We start from the raw sequence: 21,309 nt of genomic DNA, 5'->3' as shown, positions 1-21,309 counted from the left end.
TCCCTTTTTCTCTCTTCAAAAAGGAGGTGAGTGAGCATGCTGTTGAGTTTGAAAATATATTTTGATGCTCTTTCTATAGCTCTAGAAGGTCATAGGGATAGAAAATGTACTTATCTCTTGTTTTCCTAGTGCCTCATGCCAACAAGTTTGTTTGCTCAAAGGCAGTTTTTGCTACTGGATGAAGAACCAACACCAAGACCAAGCGATAAACATTGGGCACAGCAAGCAATTACTAGAATGTTGTGTGAGGGGCTGAACGATGAAGAGACCATAAAGATGGCAAAAGTTGAAGTATTTAACAGGCAAGAGAAGAGAGAAGATAAGAAGAGGAAGAAGAACACCAGTGAGGAGGACATCAAGATCATCAGTAAGTAATAAAATTATAGCATTAATAGTATTGTCAAATTATAGTTCTAGTTTAATATTAGTAATAAAGTTAATGACAATAATAATGCTATAATAAACTAAAAAATATAGCTAATAATTAGTTTATTAGTGTAATATTAATTATTAACTATTTAGTGGCTTTGATCCAGGCTTCTAGAACTGATCGCCTATTCACGGGGACATTTTTCCTGTGTCATAAATTGGATGAATATGTCCAGGTTTTTTGCCTTCTGGATCAACATTTTGAGTGTTAGGGACCTCATTATAATTTATAGCATAGTATTAATAATATTGTCAAATTGGTATTTTAGGATTATATTAGTAATAATATTCTTACATCGGTTGGAATTTTAGGATTACATTATTAATGATATTCTTACATACAATAAAATTATATTAGCATTAATGTTAATATCTACCAATAATTAGCAATTAGTTAAGGCTTTGAGCCATGGTTCTACAACTGATCGCCTTTTCCAGGGATTGAGGAGGAATTTTTCCTGTGTCACAAATTGGCTAAATGTGTCCAGGTGTTTTTTTTTTGCCTTCTTCTGTATAAACACTTGAAGTGTTAGGGACCTCATTATCATTTAGAGCAAAGCATTATTATTACTGTCAAATTGGAATTTTAGGATTATATTAGTAATAATATTCTTACATAGAATAAAAAAATAAAATCATCATAATTATTAAAGTTTATACTTAATAAGAATCAGCAACTCGTTAATGGCTTTGATCCAGGGTTCTAGAACTGATCGCCTTTTCCTGGGGTCGAGAAGGTTTTTTGCCTTCTTCTGGATTAACGCTTGAAGTATTAGGGACCTTATTATTATTTATAGCATAGTATTAATAGTTTGTAATTGGAATTTTAGGATTATATTAGCATTAACATTCTTATATAGAATAAAAAATAAAAACAAAAATGATATCAGCGTTAAGGTTAATATTTAATAATAATTAGCAACTAATTAATAGTTTTGATCCAGGGTTTTATCACTAATTGGCCAAGTGTGTCCAGGGATTTTGCCTTCTTCTGGATCAACAGCTTTAGGCCCCTTTCACACGGGCGAGTTTTCCGCGCGGGTGCAATGCGTGAAGTGAACGCATTGCACCCGCACTGAATCCGGACCCATTCCTTTCTATGGGGCTGTGCACATGAGCGGTGATTTTCACGCATTACTTGTGCGTTGTGTGAAAATCGCAGCAAGCTCTATTTTCTGCATTTTTCACGCAACGCAGGCCCTATAGAAGTGAATGGGGCTACGTGAAAATCGATGCATGTGACGGACCATGTGACATCATCAAAGGTCCTTTTCCTCACAGATGAAGACAGAAGAGATGGCGGCTGCGCGAACAAGTGGATTAAGGTGAGTTAAATTATTTTTTTTAACCCCTCCAGCCCTATTGTACTATGTATTCTGTATTAAAAATGCTATTATTTTCCCTTATAACCATGTTATAAGGGAAAATAATAATGATCGGGTCTCCATCCCGATCGTCACCTAGCAACCGTGCGTGAAAATCGCACCGCATCCGCACTTGCTTGCGGATGCTTGCGGTTTTCACGCAACCCCATTAATTTCTATAGGGCCTGCGTTACGTGAAAAAAACGCACAAAGAGGAGCATGCTGCGAATTTCACGCAACGCACAAGTGATGCGTGAAAATCACCGCTCATGTGCACAGCCCCATAGAAATGAATGGGTCCGGATTCAATGCGGGTGCAATGCGTTCACCTCACGCATTGCACCCCCGCGGAAAACTCGCCCGTGTGAAAGGGGCCCCCCATGTTATAAGGGGAAATAATACAATCTACACTACAACTAACCCAAACCTGAAGTTCGGATCTGGGTACCACAGTCAGTTTTTTATCACGCGCCTGCAAAACACATTGCACCAGCGCAATAAAAACTGAACATCGGAACGCAATCGCAGTCAAAACTGACTGCAATTGCGTTCCTACTCGCGCGGGTTTGCCGCAATGCACCGGGACGCATCCGTACCTAATCCGGACACGCTCGTCTGCAAGGAGCCTTTGAATTAGGGACTTTATAGTCTCTATTAATAACAGAAATAAATAATTGATTACTCAGTTAAACTCGTGTGGCCTCTATTTTTTTTTCTAGTAACAAAACATGGATTTAAAGGTATTGTATGAAATTAGAAAAAAAATATTCACCAGAAACAGCACAACTTGTAATCAGCAGCTGTGTCTGGAATTGGAGCTTAGCTCCATTCAGACAAAAGGATCTCTTTTTGTAATTTCATGCAAACCTTGTAAGTTTAAAACTTCCACATATTTGTAATAATCTAAGTTTTAATGTTTCAGCTATAAAACGGACTTTATGAACTCTTATTGTACTTATGAAGCGTTGTCCCAATATATAAACAAATTTCCTATCCACAATATAGAGCATAAGTATCCAATTGGTGGGGGTCTGATTGCAAGGACTGCTACCACTGAAAAGAATAGGGGTCCCAAGTTCCCTGAATGAATAGTCTAGTACTCAGCTAGCTACGCCATTCCAATTGAGAATGAATGGAATGGCAGCTCACCTGTTTTACCACTGCTCCATTCATTTGGGGATCTTGAGATGCCAGTTCTCGTGATTAGATACTTATCTCCTATCTACCTTGTGAATCAAATTATGTTTTGGGACAATTATTTTAACATGTGGGAGAAGAGTGGGAGAAATTTACTAATCAAAATGTGTTAGAATTCCGGCATAATTTGTGGGGAAAAATGAGGTACATGCTTTGCAACACATTGTTTTAGACAATTGTTTCCCCCTTGTCTGGCAAGGGTTAGTGGGAACGTGGTTTAAGACGCAAGAATGTGCACCAAAGTTTGCATTAATTTTGGGTCACACCTTGGCCGTACAGTAAGCAAACTACTGTAACAGGTGGTGTAAATTTAGACTAGACAGTCTAAAGGTGGACACAATTTATGATCCAGCATCAACCTCTGAGATAAATCTGGAGCAGTTTTAGACTATATAATCTAAGTTTTACTTTCTAAATCTTGGACACTGTGGGGAAATGTACTACTCCCCTCCCCACTCGGCGACATTAGGGAGTCTAGGTGTCAATATAGGGGAGATGCGTTTCCTCACCCTATTTTAGAAACATAGAAACATAGAATGTGTCGGCAGATAAGAACCATTTGGCCCATCTAGTCTGCCCAATATACTGAATACTATGAATAGCCCCTGGCCCTATCTTATATGAAGGATGGCCTTATGCCTATCCCGTGCATGCTTAAACTCCTTCACTGTATTTGCAGCTACCACTTCTGCAGGAAGGCTATTCCATGCATCCACTACTCTCTCAGTAAAGTAATACTTCCTGATATTACTTTTAAACCTTTACCCCTCTAATTTAAAACTATGTCCTCTTGTAGCAGTTTTTCTTCTTTTAAATATTCTCTCCTCTTTTACCTTGTTGATTCCCTTTATGTATTTAAAAGTTTCTATCATATCCCCTCTGTCTCGTCTTTCTTCCAAGCTATACATGTTAAGGTCCTTTAATATTTCCTGGTAAGTTTTATCCTGCAATCCATGTACTAGTTTAGTAGCTCTTCTCTGAACTCTCTCCAAAGTATCAATATCCTTCTGGAGATATGGTCTCCAGTACTGCACACAATACTCCAAATGAGGTCTCACTAGTGCTCTGTAGAGCGGCAAGAGCAGCTCCCTCTTTCTACTGGTAATGCCTCTCCCTATACACCCAAGCATTCTGCTAGCATTTCCTGCTGCTCTATGACATTGTCTGCCTACCTTTAAGTCTTCTGAAATAATGACCCCTAAATCCCTTTCCTCAGATACTGAGGTTAGGGCTGTATCACTGATTTTATATTCTGCTCTTGGGTTTTAACGCCCCAGGTGCATTATCTTGCACTTATCAACATTAGATTTTAGTTGCCAGATTTTTGACCATTCCTCTAGTTTTCCTAAATCATTTTCCATTTGGTGTATCCCTCCAGGAACATCAACCCTGTTACAAATGTTTGTGTCATCAGCAAAAAGACACACCTTACCATCAAGGCCTTCTGCAATTTCGCTGATGAAGATATTAAACAATATGGGTCCCAGAACAGATCCCTGGGGTACCCCACTGATAGCAAGACTATGGTCTGAATATACTCCATTGACTACAACCCTCTGTTGTCTGTCCCTCAGCCACTGCCTAATCCATTCAACAATATGGGAGACCAAGCACAAAGATTGTAATTTATTGATAAGCCTTCTATGTGGGACAGTATCAAAAGCCTTACTAAAGTCTAGATAAGCGATGTCTACTGCACCTCCGCCATCTATTATATTAGTCACCCAATTAAAAAAAATCTATAAGATTAGTTTGACATGATCTCCCTGAAGTAAACCCATGCTGTTTTTCATCTTTCAATGGGATTTTAGATGTTCCACAATCCTCTCCTTAAGTAAGGTTTCCATTAATTTCCCCACTATTGATGTCAGGCTTACTGGCCTATAGATGCCCGATTCCTCCCTACTACCTTTCTTGTGAATAGGCACAACTCATGTTACCAGTGATTGGTTAAATAAATCTGTTAATGGTTTTGCTAGTTCACCGCTAAGCTCTTTTAATAGCTTTAGGTGTATCCCATCAGGCCCCTGTGACTTATTTGTATTAATTTTAGACAGCTGACTTAGAACCTCTTCCTCTGTAAAGACACATGCATCAAAAGAGTCTGAAGTGTTCTTTAGGACCTATTTTAGGCCAGTTATTCAATTTCTCTCTAAAATTTCTTGGTACTAAGAAAGGATGACCATATCTTGCATTTAATTTTTCCCAAGCTTGCTTGTAGGCTTCTTCGTCTTTTCTATAGAAGTTACCTTCAAGAACTTTCTTTGCTTTCCCACCAACATATCTCTGAAGGTAGAATAACTTGTTGATTGGACTGAAGCAATGATGCTCAATGATCATTTCAAAACTTGCCTTCCACTCTATGAACTTCAGTACGTCTCCTGAAAATACAGTGGGTTCTGGCACGGGAAGTCTAGCGAGGACTGTTCTCTGTTGTCCTGTTGGGACAATAGTTGTAACACTCTCCTGAGCATTGCCGATCTAGGAATAGAATCATCCGGTTCTATTTTTTCACTTAGTTCTGAATTAGGTGAGTCCTTTTCTTTATCTTTTCTGGTAGAGATAGAGGGTAAATTCACACACCGTTTTCCTAACACTGGACTAAGCCTCTCTTTGTTTTTCTGAGCAGGGATGGAAGGATAATAACTTATTCTCTCACTAAATGCTGGAGATTCCCTTCCATTCTCATGGGCGTAAGTAGGAAAGAAGGAGTCTGCTTATTCACTTAGAACAGATTTGAACCTATGACTACTCTGATTCATATCCTCTTTGCGTACTCTGAGTCTGGCTTCTATGATCTTAACTTCTTTTTGCCTTTCCAGACTTTTCATCTGTTGGAGCTGTGCATCTATTTCAGCTTCCATCTGATGGCGTTGTGCATCCATTGCAGCTTCCATCTGATGGCATTGTGCATCCTTTTCAGCTTCCTTTTCAGCGATCAGTTGGTGCTGCGCCTTGATGGCAGCTTCCATTTCAATTTCTGCTCTCTTGTAGTATACTAACCAGAGAAGGTCCCAGACACCCCGTAATTAGCTGCAGAGGAAAGTTCTCTCATGAGCTTTACTAAATCTTTAGTGACTGCAGTACATGTGTCCATGTTCCTAACAATGTCTTGGGAAGGTGTCATAAGCGACCGCAGGTTGACATATGCTGCCATAAGCTCTGATTCAGATTCTTCTACCGTCTCTACCATATCACTCAAGTTCCCTTTTATACTTCTTTGTTTTAACTTTCCACGAATGCCTTTAATGTATAATTTCCACTTCTCATACATTCTGGTGAACTTTTTTCCTTTCAGTGCTGCTTCTTGCTCCAAATTTTCCAGCATCTTTGGGGTCGGTTTTCTGGCACGTCATGAACATCTTAGTTCATCTGTTTGGGCTATATTTGTTTGAGGCAAGACTGCATCAGACTCTTCTACCTCAGACAGGTTCCCTTGCTCTTCCCCCTCTACTTTATCTATCTTTGTATCCTCTAACAGTGGCATGGTAATACTAGGTTCAGACATTTACTTTAAATGCTATAACAATCAATACAAATATTAAGAGTTCTTTCACTTTAAATGCAATATTGGCAAATGCAGAAATAAATGATTTTCACTTTAAATGTAACAGCGATAAATGCAGGCAATAAATGCCTTTCACTTTAAATGCAATAGAGTCCGTGTAATACAAACTGTCCTTTGTTTTACTTTAAAGTCTTTATCTGAACACAAAAATATCTCTTTATGCCAAAGCCTATATGCAATGATAAGTAATAAAAGGAAAGCTCTGACCTTATTCTGAAGAGCAGGATACTGCGATCTGAAGATTGCTGGAACAAATGTCTGTCTTAAAGGAGACTTGTCTTTTCTTGATGTGATGCGATGCTCTGCGCTGAGTTGCGATGCTCTGCGCTGAGTTGCGATGCTCTGCGCTGAGTTGCGATGCTCTGCGCTGAGTTGCGATGCTCTGCGCTGACTCGCGATGCTCTGCGCTGACTCGCGATGCTCTGCGCTGACTCGCGATGCTCTGCGCTGACTCGCGATGCTCTGCGCTGACTCGCGATGCTCTGCGCTGACTCGCGATGCTCTGCGATGACTTGCGATGCTCTGTGATGACTTACGATGCTCTGTGATGACTTACGATGATCTGTGATGACTTGCGATACGCTGGCTTGGATACGCTGCTGCAAGCTTTGGGCCCAGTGGGAAACTAGCTGACTGCAGTACGTGGTCTCTCCATGGATAGCGGTGCAGGCACTCTAGCTCTGGACTTTGGCCTCCCACTATGCGTCTCTTTCTCTCCCTAGGGATTGCAGGAGGGTTGGCACTCTTTCTCTGACTATCTTGCCTTTGCCGTTCTGCCACTTTAAGAGTTGGCTGCAGTTTGACTAATGCGCACGTTCTATGGCCTTTATGGTAGCTCCGCTGAGACGTCTTTGCTTGCTCACTCAGGGAACAGTTGCTGCGCGGCGGTATATGCTGGCGCTCCGCTGCTCTAAAGCACCCTTTACTGTGCAAGTTCGCCCTCTGAGGGCAATAGTTCCACTGTGGCAGGCTCAGCACTATGAAGTGCCTTTTGTGCTGTGGCATTATAAGAATTTTGATATCTCTGACTTTTAGTCTAACCAGACTGTCTATTACTCTGTAATTCCTCTAGCGCCGTTCTATGGAAACAGTAGGTTTAAAGAGCACACCAAATGCTTCAAATAACTTCTCTATTAACTTCAACTTTTCTTCATATATAACACTGCCGCCTCCACAGCAGATAGTCCATGTACAAAACACGTGTTGAAAAGATATCACAAAATGGTGGTATGCATTCAACATAAAATGGTGGATATATTTCTCTCTTCAGTATCTGTACTGTCACTTTAAGTTATTTAAGCACTTTATGATCTCTCTGAGAGGTATATGAGGTCTAACTGATAGTTCGCTTGCTGAATTTGGTTGCAATTTGCAATAAGCAGTTAGCAGTAACTATTTGCAGATTGGTTGAGTATGATCTGGTATGGTTGTATGCAATTTGTATTGCAATATGGAATCAGAATGCTTGCAATTGAATGCTTGCAATTTGTAGCTTGCAATTTGCATTTGCAATTGTATGGTTGCAATTGGTGGAACTGTAAGTAAGCACATATATATCTAGTTCAGTATACAGTTCTAAACACAATACTAACAATATGAACATTATATAACTGTTTTAACTACCTATTTTGGCCTCTTGTTCCCATAAAACTCAGCTCTCAGTGGAGTGAATGTCTCTTCAGCTCCTGTCTCTGGTAAATAATGATTCCAGCAGCTCCTGCTTGGGGAATTCCCAGACAGGCTGTGTGTGAGGCTGGCTGTGATTGGTGAAAACTCTTGCTGTGTGAGAAGCTGGCTTTGATTGGTCTAGACTTCTGCCCAGCAACAACAGATTAACACTATGCTTTCTGCTGTGTCACTGAGCTTACCTTACATTACAAAATGAATCTTAAAGGCATATTATCTTTTTCTGCTTCTGTGAACACAAAATATAACAGTTAGATGACATACAAAACATGATGTCACAGTAAGTAACTCTTCTTAGGAACTGTATTAAGGCTATTGGCAGGTCTAGCTGTATACACATATAAGCTATACTAGCAACCTAGGACTGGTCCTAGCTGGCCAGCTATAACAGAGCATGGGTTTCCCAGGAATTTCTCCACCAGGTTGGGTGAAACACTTCCTTGGTCTGCCCAGTCACTAGATTTATCGCCAATTGAGCATATATGGAACCAGCTGGGATGCCAACAACCAGCAACCTACCAGTATGCAGGACCTAAAAGCCCAGCTGCAACCTCTGTGGACAAATGTGCCATGTGATACCATACAGAACCATTTTTGCCTCTATACCCTACTAAATCTCATCTTGTATCCAGGCTACAGGCGGTCCAACAGTGTACTAGAGCCTCCTTTCATCTAATATTGAAATCACAAAAATCATAATTACATTCACACATATAATGTTTCATTCAATTCCAACAACTCCTTGTGTGTTATTTTTTTTGTCAATGAGGATACAATTGTTATACACCATATCATTGTTTCATAGATGAAAACAAATAAAAATGAAAAAAATCAATCACATGTGCAGTACAATTTCCATCACATTTTCCTACCAAGGAAATCCATGTCTTGCAGCAGTTCATACACTAATCAGTCTGAAAGGCTAAAATTTGTACTTAACTGGTTGTTTGATCAATGCTTATTGTATTCTCATAAATGGCTTTCCTTTTCATCTGCAAATATTTGTTTTAATTTTCCAATATTTAGTGAATTATGCATGAAGTTTATGCACAGTTAATGCAACCACTGGGGAAAAAATTAAACAATAATGAATTGAGAGAATTTGGGCCAGAACAGTAGTAATTCTATAAAAATGCAATACTGGTGCGAGAAACCACAGGATAGATATTGATGTGACAGTATGACCAGTCATGCAGTGTTATGCTCATACATTTGTGATTATTTACCTATAGCTCTAGGAAATGCCTTAAAGGGCGTGTCTTGTGTTTTTTGATTAATGTTTTATTAATTAGATTTAAGTAGTGAAAGAAAAAAAATGGGTTTGTTCTAATCATTTATATTTTAAAGCCATTTCTGATTGTGGCCATGTTGGTGACACACACTTCCTTCTTGGACTGTCTGTATAGAAGTACAACAGGATGTGTGCTTCATGGCAGCTGCAATCAATAGAACTTTCGTGTTACAGTCTTTAGGGAGTATAGCCCTCAGTCCCAGAAGAATGAGACTGATAAAGAACACACATACAGAGCTTTAGCTGTGTGTTAACTATACACAGTTGCTATTTTATGTTACGTAGAGCTCCACATTATATCACTTGCTCTCTTATGATAATAAGGTGACTCTGGCTATACAGCAAAGCTGATACAAGTGAGCTCCAGAAGAATTGCAATTTTTTTAAATTTTTTATAATAAAACCTGATGTAAATATAATTTAGTTTTCTGTTGATAGATCGCCTTTACAACATTAGGGGGCTAAAAGGGGTAGTCAAGCAAGAAAAGTTTTTGACAAAGGATTCAGAGAAATGATAATCACCTCTCTGATCTCTTGTTCCGCTGCTTACTGACTCCCACTGGTCTCTACTTCCTGGTCCCATTTAGACACACAGGAAAAGACTACTCAGCCAATCGTTGGCTTGGGTGGATAACCGATCAATAACCCTTTTAATCCTTTGCTTATTAGGTCAGAATTCATTTTCCAATGATTACCAAATAACAAAATTACAGTAAATTTACACCATAACATGAACATAGTTGGTCTCAGATTAAGTATTCTGCATTTTGAAAATGGTTGATTATGGGAAAATATCAAATATTAGCCCAACAAAAATTCTAGCATACAATGCCTGACTATGCTTATATCCATGTCCTGCTTTTGGCCTTGTAAAAGGCCACATTATCTTGCACTTCTGTGACAGAAGCAAGTATCTATTAAAATCAGATGGCAGATTAAAGGGGTTTTCCGCAAGTAGAATATTAATGCCCCATCTTGAGTACAGGTCAACAGTTTCTGATCGGCGAGAGTCTGACTCCCAACACCTTCGCTGATCAGCTGTGCTTGGTGTTGCATCCCAGGCCCATTTACTTGAATGGGTGTGAGCTGTACCTATGCCACCTTACGCTACTATTGTCCTGATGAAGAGGGCTGTATGTCCTCGAAACGCGTTGACTATAGAATAAAAATTCTTCTTTTAATAATATCACCTGGCACGTATTCTCCTGTTTACAGTGCCACTACAAAAGGTTCAAAATCCCCCCTTTTTATTGCTTTAAGTTTTATTTCTATTGCCACATCTGCGGCAGAGAAAAGGACCTTGGCAGCAGTACAGGATCCTGCACGCTGGACGGGCAAATACCAGCAAGGCTATCTACAGTTGTTGTGGCTCATCACAACAACAAATGGTAAGCACTTCTTATATATAGTGCGATTTAACTGTTATACAGCCACACACACGAGGCGCGGCCTCCTGTCTTCTATTTTCTTTTATCTGTACCTATGCCATGCCATGCCGTCACTGGCCTAGGGAGAGACTGTGGCACTCATCAGATCGCAGCAGCCTCTTCAAACAGCTGATCTGCAGGAGTGCTGGGAGTTGACAACAATCAGATATTGTTGACCTATTCTGAGGATAGGTCATCAATATTCTACTCCCAGGAAATCCCTTTAAATAAATGTTTTTGTTTCTATTCTAATTTTTTTTATTTAAAAAATACTGTATGTGAATAGAGAAGTAACATCACAAACATTTTATCAAAATATAGAAAATCCTTATAGATAGCAGTCTAATAAACAAGCACAATTATTTTCTCCTGGGCAGAGCAGTAACCTATGAGTGAGTATAAGGCCTCATGCACACGGCCGTGCTGTTTTTTGCAGTCCGCAATCCGCGGATCCGCAAAAAACGGAAGCCGCCTGTGTTGCCTTCCGCAATTTGCAGAACGGGCGCCGGCAATATAAATGCCTATTCTTGTCCTCAAAGCGCGGACAAGAATAGGACATGTTATATTTTTTTAGCGGGGCCGCGGAACGGAGCCACGGATGCGGACAGCACACGGAGTGCTGTCCGCATCTTTTGCGGCCCCATTGAAGTGAATGGGTCCGCATCCGAGCCGCCAAAACGGCGGCTCGGATGCGGACCCAGACAACGGTCATGTGCATGAGGCCTAAGTGGTATGTTTTATGGGGCACAAACTGAAACAGTATTGGAGGAGCAGGCATGATGCAAGGGGGAAAAGACATTAAACTGGGTGTATCTGAGGAAGCAGAATGACATACTGCCCACAATACCATTTTCATATGCTTATGGTGCTAGAGAAGGGATCTTTGATCCCTTGTATAAATCTGCAGAAAATCCACTTTTATTCTTGTTCACACCATATGCAAATTAGTTGCTTACAGTAGGCCAGTGCTTTCCTCCTCAAAGTCAAGCTTTCCCAGATCAACACGCCGCCCCTCCCATCATGCAACATGATTTACGTTCTCTAGGCCACGAAACATCATCCTCTTTTCTCATGAGATCCCATATAGGCTCCATTAATTCTCACTTCCGTTGCAGGCCACACATTCCAACAAAGAGCTCTCATGTGGTAGCCTCCATGACTTCAAACACCTAATTGTCTTATAACGGGAACAAGAATAACAGTGGATTTACACTTCCAGTGTGGACACCGTGTCAAAGTTCTGCCAGCGGCCACATGGTGTCTGCTTCCTATTGTTTTCAATGGGAGGCAGTGCTGCATTAGCAAGCTGGCGATTTAAAGCTGTGACTGCGCCAAAAGGGTCATGGTGTGTGGACAGCCGCCACTTGGAGCCGCAGACAGGGTCAGCTTGAAATTTAGCTTAATTTAGTGGAACTATGCTGTGAGCGGGTCAGCATTCAAAATTAACAACTGTGGCCAGTGGTTTCTGCTGTGGTATAGGCTGTGGATTTTGACAGCATCACAATATGCCATGTGAACAGGCCCTAAGTGTTCCTAGTGTGTTAAGTTTTATTTTTGTCAAAAATGGGTACATGATTTAATTCCAAGAACTGTACAATGCACCAGAGACAGAAGACAATCATTAATGTTGGAAAGACTTCTTTACAGTAATAGTAGTCACACTTTGAAATACTCAGTTTAGTTACATATGTTTAACGGATTTAAGAAAATCATGTGGGGTCGGGAAGAATTTCTTTCCCCCTCTTAAGTTATTGTTGGCTGCAGTTGGACTGATCTTGATTTGAATAAAAACACCTATGTTTGAGGATGGTTGAAGTTAGTGGACCTTTCAACCTAAGCAATAAAGTAATAGGAGTTTTGGACATTAGAATTGCATATGTGAACCCAGTCTTATATTCTTCCTCTGTGTAAAAGAGTTGTCCACCAGTTAGATAGTGATGACCTATCTTGGTATAGCCACTACTCAATGATCTATACTGAAGATAGGTCATAATTTTCAAAAAGTTTGACAACTCCTTTAAGATTTACTTCTGGTTCTGATAAAAAAAAAAAAAAAAAGCATCAAAAGCTTACACCAGAACAACACCACTGCGCTTTGTGTAAAAGTATGTTACATACAGTCAGGTCCATAAATATTGGGACATCGACAAAATTCTAAAATTTTTGGCTCTATACACCACCACAATGAATTTGAAATGAAAATAACAAGATGTGCTTTAACTGCAGACTGTCAGCTTTAATTTGAGGGTATTTATATCCAAATCCGGTGAATGGTGTAGGAATTACAACAGTTTGCATATGTGCCTCCCACTTGTTAAGGGACTAAAAGTCATGGGACAATTGGCTTCTCAGCTGTTCCATGGCCAGGTGTATGTTATTCCCTCATTATCCCAATTACAATGAGCAGATAAAAGGTCCAGAGTTCATTTCAAGTGTGCTATTTGCACTTGGAATCTGTTGCTGTCAACTCTCAAGATGAGATCCAAAAAGCTGTCACTATCAGTGAAGCAAGCCATCATTAGGCTGAAAAAACAAAACAAACCCATCAGAGAGATAGCAAAAACATTAGGCATGGCCAGAACAACTGTTTGGAACATTCTTAAAAAGAAGGAACGCACCAGTGAGCTCAGCAACACCAAAAGACCCGGAAGACCGCGGAAAACAACTGTGGTGGATGACCGAATAATTATTTCCCTGGGGAAGAAAATACCCTTCACAACAGTTGGCCAGATCAAGAACACTCTCCAGGAGGTAGGTGTATGTGTGTCAAAGTCAACAATCAAGAGAAGACTACACCAGAGTGAATACAGAGGGTTTACCACAAGATGTAAACCATTGGTGAGCCTCAAAAACAGGAAGGCCAGTTTAGAGTTTGTCAAACAACATCTAAAAAAAGCCTTCACAGTTCTGGAACAACATCCTATGGACAGATGAGACCAAGATCAACTTGTACAAGAGTGATGGGAAGAGAAGAGTATGGAGAAGGAAAGGAACTGCTTATGATCCTAAGCATACCACCTCATCAGTGAAGCATGGTGGTGGTAGTGTCATGGTGTGGGCATGTATGGCTGCCAATGGAACTGGTTCTCTTGTATTTATTGATGATGTGACTGCTGACAAAAGCAGCAGGATGAATTCTGAAGTGTTTCGGGCAATATTATCTGCTCATATTCAGCCAAATGCTTCAGAACTCATTGGACAGCGCTTCACAGTGCAGATGGACAATGACCCAAATCATACTGCAAAAGCAACCAAAGAGTTTTTTAAGGGAAAGAAGTGGAATGTTATGCAATGGCCAAGTCAATCACCTGACCTGAATCCGATTGAGCATGCATTTCACTTGCTAAAGACAAAACTGAAGGGAAAATGTCCCAAGAACAAGCAGGAACTGAAGACAGTTGCAGTAGAGGCCTGGCAGAGCATCACCAGGCATGAAACCCAGCATCTGGTGGTGTCTATGCGTTCCAGACTTCATGCTGTAATTGACTGCAAAGGATTTGCAACCAAGTATTAAAAAGTGAAAGTTTGATTTATGATTTTTATTCTGTCCCATTACTTTTGGTCCCTTAACAAGTGGGAGGCACATATGAAAACTGTTGTAATTCCTACACCATTCACCTGATTTGGATGTAAATACCCTCAAATTAAAGCTGACAGTCTGCAGTTAAAGCACATCTTGTTCGTTTCATTTCAAATCTACAGTATTGTGGTGGTGTATAGAGCAAAAAATTTTTGAATTGTGTTGATGTCCCAATATTTATGGACCTGACTGTACATTAAAATACTCCAAAACAAATTGTCCCCAAAATCCTGGAGTCCACTTGAATCTCAGTAAAATTAATGCACTTTTATATAGTTATTTTATAACCCAATGCTGCCACACGTACTACTATGGAGATTTATGAAACTGTCTAAAACGAAAACTGTCCAAGGCACATTTATCAAATAGTTTATGGCACAATAGTAGTATAAAAAGGTAGCATATTATGGTGCATACCATATTTGCTGCATCATTTGCAACTTTTCACTTCCCCCACCACTTTTTAGAAGGGGTAAGAAAAGCGGGCGAGGATTATCAGGATTGGACATAGCTTCTGATGGCCCATCAGATGTACTAGAATGTAAGCCAGAAACTGGCATAATTATAGAGATATGCAAATCGATTGTAAAATAATCAAATTTGATCCACATTTTTAAAAAATTTGGGTCAAGTGCAATTTTTTTTGCGAAATTTCTGAAAATAGCATCAGCCATTTTTCAGAGCAGAAGACAGGAAAGATGAAGAAGGAGGATGACATGACCACAGAAGGTGTGTGTATATACAGTACATCAGCGGGCAATTGCCTTCAACAAGCAAAAACATTTCAGTCCAAATCGTACAGTGCAGTTTGTTTTAAAAAAAAAAGCTGTTTGTCACCACCAGAAGCCATGCTTTACCCATAGACATATATGTCACTGTCATTTTAAGATTACTAATGCTGTCTTGGCTTAAAGAGCTTGAAATGAGTTGCATACAGTCCCAGAATGTCATCTTTTCAGGTCAATCGGAGAACTTTTGATTTAGGTCAACTTTATTCAGACCCCAACTGAATTGACCTATTCAGCTGAATCGAATCCGAATCGAATTTCAAGAAATCCTCTCATTACTAATAAATTATCCTTCAAACAGACACCAGCTCATTGCTGGCATAGAACTACATTTCTGGCACACAGAGTGCTGGAAGATGTGCGAAATCTATTAAGAGGCTTGCACAATTTGTACCAATTGCCTTATATTATAACTGGCCATTGTAATGCCAGTCTTAGCATAACTCCTCGATCTACGTCACTGCACAGCTATTCAAGTCCTTATTCTGTCAAAGAGAAGGAAACTAAAACGATCCAAACAAGCACTGATTTTCCAGAAAGCAATCCCAAATGCAAGGCAGGAGTTCATCTCTACAATTCTCCTCAAGGCAAGAAAGATTCAATTACATTTTTTTGGGTGGTAGAAGAAGGCAAGCGCTGATTGGCGGAGACGTAAGAGGACACGACAGGGTGCTTCATTAATATACCAGTATCATGACCCAGAGAGAAAAGAAGCTGCATGAGCAAGATATACAGTGACTGCCAGCAAAGGGACAGCGCTCTGACATGTAACATAAAAATGCTCACTGTGGATGATCATACACAGGATCAGTCATCAACAGGGCACTCATGATGAATACAGACATCTTGGAGTGCAAGGCATAATAAAATAGCAGCTTCTGTCTGTAAAGGGAGGTATAAATCTTGCCATATATCCTTGTCTCATAGCACAGATTTTTTTAAAGTGTTATCTCCAACTATGCGGGGATTACTAAATTGCATATTTTTGGGATGTATTTCTATATCTGCTTTTGCTTCTATTATGTAATGTTGCAACATGGACCTGCTTCTAAAATGAAGACTGGGAGACAGAAAAGGCTCTGCATTAAGTGCTTTTATATTCATTACAGGGGCAATGCTCTCTGGCTTTTATTATATAACCCATCGGAGATTTGTAGCATGTGCTCCTGTGCTAAATACAAAGGCCTAGAAAATAGAATCTGTATTTTGTCTCCTTTTCATCATTTGGTGTGCTTCATGGACTGAGGGCAGCTTAGTGTAGTGACAGACCCACTGATTTCATAGGTCTGTCACTTCTGAGCTGGTAGTCAGTACTGACATGCCGAACCCTGCAGCATGCAACAGCACTGCCAAGGAGTAGAGTCCAATGAGATTTTCTATCTCCACCCAGGGGAGCACCCAGGAATTTTGTTTAGGGGGGGTCCGAAAGGCAAAAAAATGCGGCATGTGTAGTGCGCTGTGCTAATTGAATTTTTCAAAGCCCCCTTTATATTTAAAAATGGAGGGAAAGGGTGTAGTGTGTTGCGCTGATTCATTTACTTGGAGATTCTAAAAGCGAAGCGCGCCGCAAATTTTTGGGCCCCGCCCATTATTAAAAGCCCCTCCTACATATAATAGGCCACTCCCAACAAACACTGTACAGCTGACATTCTAGAGTTGCGGCCTGTCTCTACACATCATACGGAGAGGGAGGGGGGGTCTGTCCTGGCTGCACTGCCTGCTTATATAACAAGCTACAGCCAGGAAGCTCCTTCGCTCTCCTCCCTCCCCTGATCCTGCTCAAGGCCTGTGGTTCCCCCCACCATCTGCCACCCGCCCGTGGCCTGCTGCCCCCCTTGACCGTCCTCACCTAGCTCTGAATCCTCCTTCTGCAAATGGCAGGGGGAGGAGCCGGAGCATCTCCTCTCCTACATAGCACCACATACCTCTTACATCCTGTGATGTCACCTTTGTTGTAGACGTTCTCTTTCCTCATCTTCTCCATTCAGACCAGACCGCCATGATGATTTTTCAGCCATCTCCCATCTCTGCAGAGATTAACAAACAGACATTAGTTTCCCACATTTCCATCATCTTCACATCTTCTGAACACCCTTTCCTGCCACCCCCAATACTGTGCCCGCTGTGCCCCCAATACTATACTGCAGAAACAGTCCCCCTGAAAATACTACTACCACACAGATAGTGCCCCCCTCAACAATTATTGGCACACAGTGCTCTAAAAAAATAACTGCGCCCAGACACTAATAGTATAAAGATAATGTCCCCCAAAAATTATTGTGCTAAGCTGATACTGTGGCAGGGTGCCCCCCAAAGTAACAGGGCTCCCCAAAATAGAAATAATTCTCTGCCAGAGCACACTTAGTAGTAATAATGCCCCTATAGTGCCCATACTAGTAATCATGTTCCTCATAGCCCCCCAGTATTAGCAAAGCTCCGCATAATACCTCCTAGTACTAATAATTCTCCCTACAATATGACAGTACATGAAATGCCCCCGCTTAGTGCCCGCTGTTGAGCTAATGTCCCCATAATGTATGCCAGTATAAAATACCCCTATATAGTGCCCCAGTAAATGCCCTCATAGTGCTCCTCTCCCCCTTCCCCATAGTGTCCCCCATAATATGCCAGTAAAAAATGCCCCTTCTAAGTGCCACCATATGCCCCAATAGTGCTCCACTCCCCCATAGTGCCGCTCTCCCCTATAGTGCCTACCATAATGTGCCAGTAAAAAAATGCCCCCTCAGTGACACCAGATGCCATAATGCCCCCATAATGTGCCAATAAGAATAAAGGCCCCTTTAGAGCCCCCACTTCCCCTTAGTGCCCCCAAATAATGCCCCTATAGTGCCACCAGATGCCCCATAGTGCCATTCTCCCCTATAGTGCCCCCATAATATGTCAATAAAAAAAAGCCCCTTTAGACCCCCCAGATGCCCCCATAGTGCTCCTCTCCCCCATGGTGCCGCCCCATAAAGTTCCACCATATGCCCCAATAGTGCTCCACTCCTCCATAGTGCCGCCCTCCCCTATAGTGCCTCCCATAATGCGCCAGTAAAAAATGCCCCCTTAGTGCCACCAGATGCCATAATGCCCCCATGTGCCAATAAGAAAAAAAGGCCCCTTTAGTACCCCCACTTCCCCATAGTGCCCCCAAATAATGCCCCTATAGTGCCACCAGATGCCCCATAGTGCCGTTCTCCCCTATAGTGCCCCCCATAATGTGTCAAAAAAAAGCCCCTTTAGAGCCCCCATAGTGCTCCTCTCCCCCATGGTGCCCCCCAAATAATGCCCCTATAGTGCCACCAGATGCCCCATAGTGCCGTTCTCCCCTATAGTGCCCCCCATAATGTGTAAAAAAAAAAAAGCCCCTTTAGAGCCCCCATAGTGCTCCTCTCCCCCATGGTGCCCCCCAAATAATGCCCCTATAGTGCCACCAGATGCCCCCTAGTGCCGTTTTCCCCTATAGTGCCCCCCATAATGTGTAAAAAAAAAAAGCCCCTTTAGAGGCCCCATAGTGCTCCTCTCCCCCATGGTGCCCCCCAAATAATGCCCCTATAGTGCCACCAGTTGCCCCCTAGTGCCGTTCTCCCCTATAGTGCCCCCCATAATGTGTAAAAAAAAGCCCCTTTAGAGCCCCCATAGTGCTCCTCTCCCCCATGGTGCCCCCCAAATAATGCCCCTATAGTGCCACCAGATGCCCCCTAGTGCCGTTTTCCCCTATAGTGCCCCCCATAATGTGTAAAAAAAAAAAGCCCCTTTAGAGGCCCCATAGAGCTCCTCTCCCCCATGGTGCCCCCCAAATAATGCCCCTATAGTGCCACCAGTTGCCCCCTAGTGCCGTTCTCCCCTATAGTGCCCCCCATAATGTGTAAAAAAAAGCCCCTTTAGAGCCCCCATAGTGCTCCTCTCCCCCATGGTCCCCCCCCCATAATGTGCCAGTAAGAAGTGCCACCTAAAAAAGAAAAGTACCGCCAGATTCCCCATAGTGCCGTTCTCCCCTTTAGTGCCAGCTCCCCCCCTCCAAAAAAAACAACAAAAATAAAATAAAAAATACACTGATACTTACCTCCATCAGCAGCGATGCGATGCAGGCTCTTCCGGCCTGTGTCCCTGCTGTGTGCTGCCCGGCTCAGGCGCGTGATGATGACGTCATCTCGCCTGAGTCGGCCTCTGATAGGACACGCCTCTCCCTCCCTGCCGCAGCACAGCACAGGCATCTGTATCGCTGTCCTAAGGACGGCGATACAGATGGATTAGATATGGAGATGAGCGCTTCACAATGGAAGCGCTCATCTCCTAGTACTCCCACTGCCCCCCCGGCCCCCCCACCACCACCGCCGCCGCCACAATTACATCCAGGGCCGCGCCGCCTGTGGTGATCGGCGGTGTGGCCCTGAAGGATTAAAAAAATAATAATTTCGGTTGGTTGTTCTAGGGGGGGTCCAGACCCGCTGGACCCCCCCTGTAGGTGCGCCACTGTCTCCACCCTCCTGGGTTTTCTTTCTATGCACAACAGAAAAGACACCTGTCAGTCATGGTCCGGAGGTGAAGACAGAAATCCTCATCAGACTCATCTCCGCAGTGATGGTGCACACTGCCGGGTTCGGCATGTCAGTAAGTACTGACTGCCAGCTCAAAAGTGACGGATCGCTGAAATCAGCAGGCCTCTCACTATACTATGCTGCCCTTAGTGAGAGTAGAGTAAAATAAGTGATAGGTTCTCTTTAAAGGAAATGTGAGGAAATTTTTTATCTGCCAGTTAAACCCAGATAGTAACACATCTCATTTTTTCTAATCTGTTTTTATTTTCTGATTGTAGATTTCTTACTTCTGTTTTCTGAACATTATTATGGGGCGGCCATCTTGTCTGAGCTGTTCTTAACAGCATTTACAAAGCATTAAGAAAATTTCTTTAAGGCAGCCACATGGTCCATAGACAATGGTCTGGATGGGCCCCAATTGACTTACATGGGAGAGTTTTCTAGGCATGCTCTGTGCAGAGGTCATTGTACAAGGAAAGAATAGATAAGCTTTGACAATCACCTATTGTGAATGATGGATCCTGTCTTATCTATACTCAGAGGTGATATCATTACAGGCAGGTTTGCAAGGAGTTAACAGCAGTAAAGTGATCTGTACAGACCATGAATTGGCGTCAATTATTAGACATAGGGGCCAGGGCGAAAACTGCAGGATTTTTTGTTTTAGTCTAAATATAAAAAGTGACATAGAAAATAAAAATAACATCATCAAAATTATTTAAAAATATGTTAAACATAAAAAAGTGATTTAAACACCAGGTTATTTTCTGATGACACATTCCCTTTAAGGGTGGTTTTACATTAGCATTTTCTTTTTGAGAAAAAAAAGTATTTTTCATGCGATTTTTTTAAGCTTTCTTTTCCAGCCAAATGTTTCATTTGAAAATATTGGAAATAGGGAAATATGAAACACTACTAACAATGCTGTATTTGTGGCATCTTCAGCAATTTTTTCCCCCCAAAAACGCAGCATGCACTAGGTATGGTAAATTTTTCTGGTATTTTTTTAAATAGACTTCTCAATAGGACTCGCACAAATAGTACAAATGTTATGAAAACCGCCACCAAAAACACTTGCAACACTTTACAAATAATAAAAAAAATGTGTGAACAAGGCCTAGAGGTGAATTCATCCACAGAGGATTTGTAGCAGAAATGGATTTGCATGGATTGCTGCAAGCACTTTTCAAATGAATGGGACAGTCACAAAACTATTTCTGCAAGAAATGTGTGTGACTTCACCTGGCCACACATGAGAAACCTGTCGGCCAATAGTTATCTCTGCCGACACCCCAAATGATCATGTGTGCAATGATCAAGTCTTCAAAAGTCACATAAAAAAATACAAAAAATCCTGAGTGATATGATAAATGAATATACAGATGTCCATGGCTACATTTGTAAAAGAAAAATCACAGAAAATAATGCACTAACA

Source organism: Bufo bufo, chromosome 4, assembly GCF_905171765.1.
Source record: "Bufo bufo chromosome 4, aBufBuf1.1, whole genome shotgun sequence".
In the NCBI taxonomy this organism is placed as follows: Eukaryota; Metazoa; Chordata; class Amphibia; order Anura; family Bufonidae; genus Bufo; species Bufo bufo.
Note: the sequence above shows the minus strand (reverse complement) of the source record.